Below are 8105 nucleotides of genomic sequence, written 5' to 3'. Positions count from 1 at the left end.
AAATAAGTAATAATTTTACAATGTTGTATTTTAAAAGATAAACTTAAGTTATTATATTTTCCTATGACAATGTGTTTTTTTCTGCATGTGTAGTTGTAGTAGTTTTCAGATTTAAATTTTGAGATACTATTCATATTGTTCAGTCATTTGAAAACAGATAGAGAAATTGCCTTTTAGAAACATTTAGCATGAGCAATTCATTTGGAATGAATAGTCAGAATCTCAGACTTAATACACAACTCATTAGTGCCCCTTTAAAGTTCAGATTGTTTACTAACAGTGATGGAATTCCATAAAGTTGTTAACTATGCATAGGAAATTAATGTTATTACAGGAAAATATATACAAAAGAATGCATATATCTGAACAGCACAAAGGGATAAAAAATCTCTAGTCTTCCTCCCAACAATTATTTCTCTTATGTTCCATTTATTTTGTTGCAGCTGAATACATTACCAATGTTTAGTAATTATCAGATTCTCTTCATCACCTAAAAAATTCTCTTCATCACGAAAAATTCAATAAATGAAAATTAGAATAAAAGTACACAGGTGAATTTTGACACAGGAAAAAAAGTTCCAAGGGCCAGATATCCTGAAGATCAGTTTTTATTTTCAGGCTATTATAAGGCTAAGTGGTGTTGACAGGAATATTTGCCTGGAATTTGAATTAAATAACTGGAAAATGCTTAGGTACAATTAAAAACTGAAGATCATCTTGGGGTTATCTTTAACTTTCTACAATTCAGTTTCCAAATTCAGTAATTTTAGAAAATCTTCAATATTTACCATCTACCTTATAACAAAAATTTGTTGAGTATTTCTTTGCCTGTCACTGGACTGCCAGCTTTTACATGGATGACATCATGTAACTCTTTTAACAATTTTATGAAGTACTATTATTTCTTTATTTTACATATGAGGAAAATGAAGGTGTATGTAATTTGTCCAAGTTTAGACATCTAAGTAAGTGGTAGCAGTAGGTATTTTGATTATGCAATGATGTTTTTGACCACAGGATTAGATGTTCTTGTCACCCTTCCCTCTTTATGCCAAAGTGGTTGAGAAACTTATTCATACATTTGTTCATTGCCTCATTCATGAGAGTTCAATGGGCTTATTGGTAATCCTGAGGTTTCAATTTATAAGCCATGGATTCTATTTGACACACAGATATGTTTAATTTGGCATACAAACTTGTTTAATTTTATTTTAATTAAATTACCTATAAGGATTTAAAATTTTGAGAATTTACAGAAAATGAAATTCTCTATTTCTTCTGAAAATCCATCAAACCTGAAAAAAACGTGTTTGCATCAATACATGTCACCCACTGGTTGAAACTCAGGCACTTGGTCCCATTGAAAGGAGACATGCAGAGTCCCAGTATTTTCCTGGCGAATCTTTGGTATTTGTACATACTAGTGGAAGTTTAGATTACATGCTAGCAAAGATTAGAATTTAAGGGATTTATTAGGAACGTGGAAGAATTTAGCGGCTTTTCAGATTTTGGCAAATGCTCATCTAGGATATACAAAAGGAAGAAGAAACCCTGCGATGTTTTGATAGTTAGTCTTTTAAATCAAATGCCAACATCTGAGATTGCAGACCATCAGATAACTTCATGCCTTTATAATAGTTCAAAAAAATTAACTTTTCCAAGCTATAATTGATGCTCAAATCCAGGAGGCAGGAAAAACAGGAAGAAATAATGGCACCTAGGAAGATTTATTGAAGTAGAAGGAACTTGAATTCCTAAACTCTACTAAAATATTTTCTGTTACACTCCTTACCTCACGAAGTTACTAATATGCCTCAATATCTTTCAGCCCTCTCTGTGTTAAAGTATCTTCCATTATGATGCATCTTGGGGCAGGGACTAGATTAGCTATGCATCTCTGTCTCAATTTCAGGCCATGTTGACAGTCAAGCAGTTAAGCTTTAGGCAAAGATTAGAGACCTGCATCTAAGAGAGACAAAAAACACTGACAATGTTCAAAGTCCATCACTTAACATGAACAAAAACATGCCTAGTTTTGGTTGCTAGTTTATTTTTTGTCCTAAAATTTAAAAGAAAATTTGCCTAGCATTCTACAGAAATTTATCACCAGAGAATTTCCAGCCCTGCTCTAAAGCATCTGTAAACATACAACCATTCAGGCAGCCCCCAAAAGTACTGAAACCTCTGGTGTGAGTATTCTATTAGGAAGAACCAGATTTGTCCATGCTGACTGACCCAATAATTTACTGTGTTACTAGGGGAGCAAGTTGCTGTTCGCTCTAATTTCGTGGTAAGCCTATAACAATGAATGATATAAACTGGTGAACTGGTAACAACTCTATATTGTTTCCTATATTTTTTCAAGCTAGGTTAGGCTATGTATGTGAAGAAACAGACATCCTAGCAATCTCAGTGACTTCACTTAACAAAGTTAACTTCTTACTCCCATAAAGTCTGCAGAAGATTTAGGTGACTTCTCTAATTGCTGGCTCAGACTTTCACATCCTGTGGATACATACTATCACTATCACTATGGACTGAGAATGTCACAGTGGCAGGAAAATGCTTTTGTCCTGAAGTCACATACCTGGTTCCAAATTATAATATATTTATTAAAGAAGTCCACATCATTATGCCTAGATTTAAGAGGACAGTGAAGGATAATTTTTTTTTTTCTTTTTTAATGCAAGAAGGGAGTTTACGATGTCTTGGGGAACAGCTCTGATTGCTAACATTCTTCCTTTTGTCTCATTTTAAATAGGCATTTTATTGCTATTATACCCATTTCTCCCTAATAATTAAATATTTTGCATTTAGAAAGAGTGCTGTTTGTTGACTATATTATTGGAATATAGATGGCAAAATCAGAAGTTGCAAAAAGTCTGACCAATTGGGTCTATATGGCACCCCAATATTCCAGATTTGGAACTTGAGTGTGGAAATGTTCAATAATTTGCTATATTTATTTATATATATTTATTTCCTGCATAATATTTTAAAATTTTTAATCCATGTGATCTAAGGTAGGAGGTAGAAGAAGACAATAGCAATAACCTACCTACATGGACTATGGCTACATATATATGATGTCTTTAACAATAACTGAAGCTCATTCTGATAATTTTTTTTCCAAGTGGCTCAGAATAAATCTAACCTGGTTATTAAGTTTTCTTAATTTTTTTTTCTTATTGATTTACTACTTTTTGAAGAAAGAAGCTCTCTATTATGCGAGGTTGCCAGTGCACCTCAATCCTCACAAATGGAAGATACTCCAACTCAATAGGAGAAAACGTGTCCACCACACAAAGGGATGCAAAACTAAGGGGGGATTGAAAAACATCAGGAGATGAAAGGAGGGAGAGAGTGTAGATAATATCATTCAAAGTCGTAGATTCAGGTATACCTAAACCAAATATACCTCAGAAATTATCAGTCATTTAAACACTACATTTCCAAAGTGCATAGATTGAGAGGAAAAATAGCCTCAATAATACTATGCCACCCACACTTTAGAGCTGGATTTTATGGTAGCTTTCACTGACAGAGTCAAGATAACTGTCTTAGTACTGTGGATGGCCTCAACTGCTGAATAATGGCATTTTCAATATTGTCTTATATCAGTCAATATAACAGGTTAAATAAGAAAGAGCAATTTTAACTGCATTCAGAAGAACAGCAAAACTATTGAGGGGAAAAGGCAATGCATTAATAGATCTCTTCTTATTCAAAGATGAATATGTATAGAATGACTACAATAATGATAAACATTAAATCATTTTATAAATTACAAAAATTAAGGTATTTTCTTCTAGAGGCAAGGTAAGAGCATAGTTCTGAGAGAGAGGGAAGATTTCCTTCAGGAAGAAAAAACGCTTTTACATGGCATCTGTTCTGTATTAAAAAATATTTTCAAATATATATTGACTTTATTAAGCAAGGTATAAAGATAATATAAGAAAATAAATAAGATTGAATATTTAGCTGAGAAAGAAGATAATATAAGAACACATAATAGAATAATATAATTTAAAATAGAATTAGAAATACTGCAGGAAAAAGCAGTATTACAAATATTGATCTGCTATTATAATAAGTAATGTACAAGACAAGGTTGAAAAGTTTTCCCTAATTTGGAGAAAAATGTACATGATAATAATAATTAGAAAGATGACAAATATGAAAGCCATAGCAGAAACAATTATAAATGGAGTTCATAGAAAATTGAACAGAAGCAAGAGTCAAAGTTGCTGGAAGAAATATCTAAGTTTCATGGCTTTCTGTGAAAAAAATAATTTTGAAAATGAATTAACATTCCAGAATGGAACCATAATTTTAAATTTAATTTTAAAATTAATTGACACATATAATTTATAAAAATTCTCATTATTAAATAAGAATTTAAGTCTGAAAATAAGTTTTCTAAACAAGGAAGAAATTAAGGCTACCCAAAAATAGTTTCCTACTTTAAAAATGCCACAAAGCAATTGTCAAGAGTTTTATGGAAAATTTTTTTTGTTGTTTGTTTGTGTTAAAGAATATTGATTACTACATTTAGCATGGCATTAGGGAATGGCACCTACTTACCTACTCTCTGTGTATAGTGTCACAGGAAGTCAGGGACCCCGAACAGAGGGACTGGCTGAAGCCATGGCAGAAGAACATAAATTGTGACGATTTCATGGACATTTATTAGTTCCCCAAATTAATACTTTTATAATTTCTTACACCTGTCTTTACTGCAGTCTCTGAACAAAAACTGTGAAGATTTCGTGGACATTTATCACTTCCCCAGTCAATATTCTTGTGATTTTCTATGCCCGTCTTTAATCTCTTAATCCCGTCATCTTTGTAAGCTGAGGATGTATGTCACCTCAGGACCCTGTCATGATCGTGTTAACTGCACAAATTGTTTAAACAATATGAAATCTCGACACCTTGATAAAAGAACAGGATAGCAGTGATGTTCAGGAAACAACGGAGATAACCATTAGGTCTGGCTGCCTGAAAGTCAGGCAGAACAGAGCCATATTTCTCTTCTTTCAAAAGCAAATAGGAGAAATATTGCTGAATTCTTTTTCTCAGCAAGGAACAGCCCTGAGAAAGAGAATGCCTTCCTAGGGGAAGGTATCTAAAATGGCCACTCTAAGAATGTCTGTCTTTTACCTTTGCAGAGAAGGAATGAAATAAGCCCCGGTCTCCCATAGTGCACTAAGGCCTATTAGGACAAGGAAATTCCCACCTGATAAATTTTGGTCAGACCCGTTGTCTGCTCTCAAACCCTGTCTCCTGATAAGATGTTATCAATGACAATGCGTGCCCGAAACTTCATTAGCAATTTTAATTTTGTCCCGGTCCTGTGATCTCACCCTGCCTCCATTTGCCTTGTAATATTTTATTACCTTGTGAAGCATGTGATCTCTGTGTCCCACACCCTATTCACACACTGCCTCCCCTTTTGAAAATCACTGTTAATGATAACAAAAACTTGCTGGTTTTGCAGCTTTGGGGGGCATCACATAACCTGCCGACATGAGATATTTCCCCAGATGCCCAGCTTTAAAATTTCTCTCTTTTGTACTCCTTCCCTTTATTTCTCAGACCGACTGACTCTTAGGGAAAATAGAAAAGGACTCACATTGAATTACTGGGGGTGGGTTCCCCCGATAGTATAGGACATGCAAATAAATGCAATCACTTTTACTAAACAATTATTTGTGCTTTATCTGACATTCAATGTAACTGCGTGTCCTGCATTTTATCTGCCAACTCTATTAAACTACATGTTGTTGAAAATTACTCAAATTCCTCCCGAAAACCATGTCTTACCTTCAGAAGTCAGGATAACATTTCTTAAAAAATAATAAGAGCTCATTAAAAAATAAGAAAATTGGAATATAAAAGAGTCCACTGTGAGCCTTGTAAATAGCTGTCTATGAATAAATAATTATTATAAATATGATTACAAAACCATGGCAAATATCCTAAAGTATTATTGCAACAGAAATGCATAATAAAATCTACTTTTTAAAGAGAAGTATCAATAAATTTGTAATTCTACTACAACAATGATGGTTATAACATTGACAAGCACAAAAAATGAGAAGCAGAGCATGAGAGAAATCTCAATCTGTTAGGGCGCAGAGATTAGGAAGCATAACAAGAGAGGAAGTTTTGGACAGAAACATAGATGAAAGACTATTTTAAAACACAAACAGAAGCATTAGTAGAAATAAAATCAGAATATAATGTATTTCTTCAAATTTTTAGTGAAAAAAATAAAAGAAAATATCCATACTCCCGGCAACAAGAATTCAGAACACAAAATGGAATCCTAAATGAAGGTAAGTTTGATGTTATTTTCCAATAATTTATTAATAAATATCTTTAGAACTCCTATTTGTGGCATGTCTAGGGTTGGGGTCTCATTCTATCAAGAGCACTAATATAATTGGAGGAGATAGATATAAATCAAGTTGGCACAGTTTCCATGTAAAAGTACAGGTATGGTCATTGCCCTGAATTAAAATATATAACACAGTATCTGATCCTACAGGTGCAGAAGCACTTTCCTGATTAAGTGACATTTGACCTCGAGTCAAGAAGGTAAAGAAGAGTGAGAAAGCATTAAAGTTTGAGTTGCCGGAAAGGCAAAAGTATTGAAATGAGAAAGTGCATGGCACAATGGGAGAAATGATATTTCTACTGTGGAAAAAAAAAGAATTCGGGTTGCTTAACAGATCTAAATACACTTCATGCTTTCTAAAATAAATCTCTGTGGAAGTCAAGATAAAACCAAAGGGCTAATAAGAAAAAAATAGTTACATAGGCTCAGTTTAAATTGTGTTTAACAGAATTGGTTATGAGGTCTTAGGAAGAGTAATTTTAATGGAGTTGAAAGGGGATGTTAAAGTGAAAAGTGAATGAGGTGATCATTGACCTTTTATGTAACTTTTAATGAAGCAGTGGAAAGTGTAGTCATACTCAAGAATGTGAACTAAAATGTCTAAAATAAGTTTATAGATCTAAAAAAATAAGAACAACACAACTTATAGTAAATATGTGATCAAAATATTCCTTGCCACCACCATCTTAGTTTTTACAGCACCCTAAGTTGTTACCACAGATCTATACTTTTCTTCCTACAGTTAAAGTCCACATGACAGATTCTGTTAAGCTATAAGACAGAGCACATCAGTCTTGTTCAAAATCCTCCAGTTGCTTCCTATATCATTCAGACTAAAACCCAAACCACACAGTGCCCTACATAATCTGCTTCCCTCATTCACCTTCAGATACTAGGTGGTCTTCTGCTGTTCCTGAAACATGGGAAGCTGAGCCCACCACACGGCCTTTACATTTGTGGCTCCCTCTGCATTCAGTATTTTCTTCAGCTGTATTCTTGGATCACTTTCCATTTTATTTGTGTCTCTACTGAAATTATATATAATAAATAGATATTTTATGATAACCCTATCTAAAATGGCATTCTCACCATTCTTATTTTTCTTAACATCTACCTCCACTGGCATATATCTATTTTTTTGGTTGCTGATTATCTGATTCCCAGTAAAAAAAATGCAATGTCTATGAAAGCAGGATCTATGTTTACTTCAAGGATACATTTTCAGCACATGAAAAGTTGCCCAGAAGGTAACAAACATCTAGTAAATATTTGGTAAATGAAAGAATATAAATATAACTACCAAGGAGGGTTGCATATGTATTAAATCAAAAAATAAGAATGTTTATAAATAGTGTGGATTGTGTTGCTCTAATTCCAGTTTACCTTTAGTAACATGTGAGTTTTCTAAATTATTTTTTGCACGCCTGACATTTCAAAAGAGTCTGGTCAGGTTATTTGAACTCTTGATGTTAAAGCTTTGATGAACAGGACTTTACCACAGAAAGATATTAAATGTGAACTGCCACAGAAAGGTATGGATGTGATGAATTATACTTTCAAGCTAAAATGAGTTAGGATTTTACTTTGTCTTCATGCTACATATACCTTTTTTCCCCTCCATTAGTGTGAATCATTGAGAATTGGATATATATTTAATTGTTTTTACTCATGCTTTGCTAAATTGCACCAAATAGAAAAAAGT

The sequence above is a fragment of the Rhinopithecus bieti genome, unplaced genomic scaffold (genome assembly GCF_001698545.2).
Source record: "Rhinopithecus bieti isolate Rb0 unplaced genomic scaffold, ASM169854v2 scaffold_74435, whole genome shotgun sequence".
In the NCBI taxonomy this organism is placed as follows: domain Eukaryota; kingdom Metazoa; phylum Chordata; class Mammalia; order Primates; family Cercopithecidae; genus Rhinopithecus; species Rhinopithecus bieti.
This window is presented reverse-complemented; position numbering follows the sequence as displayed.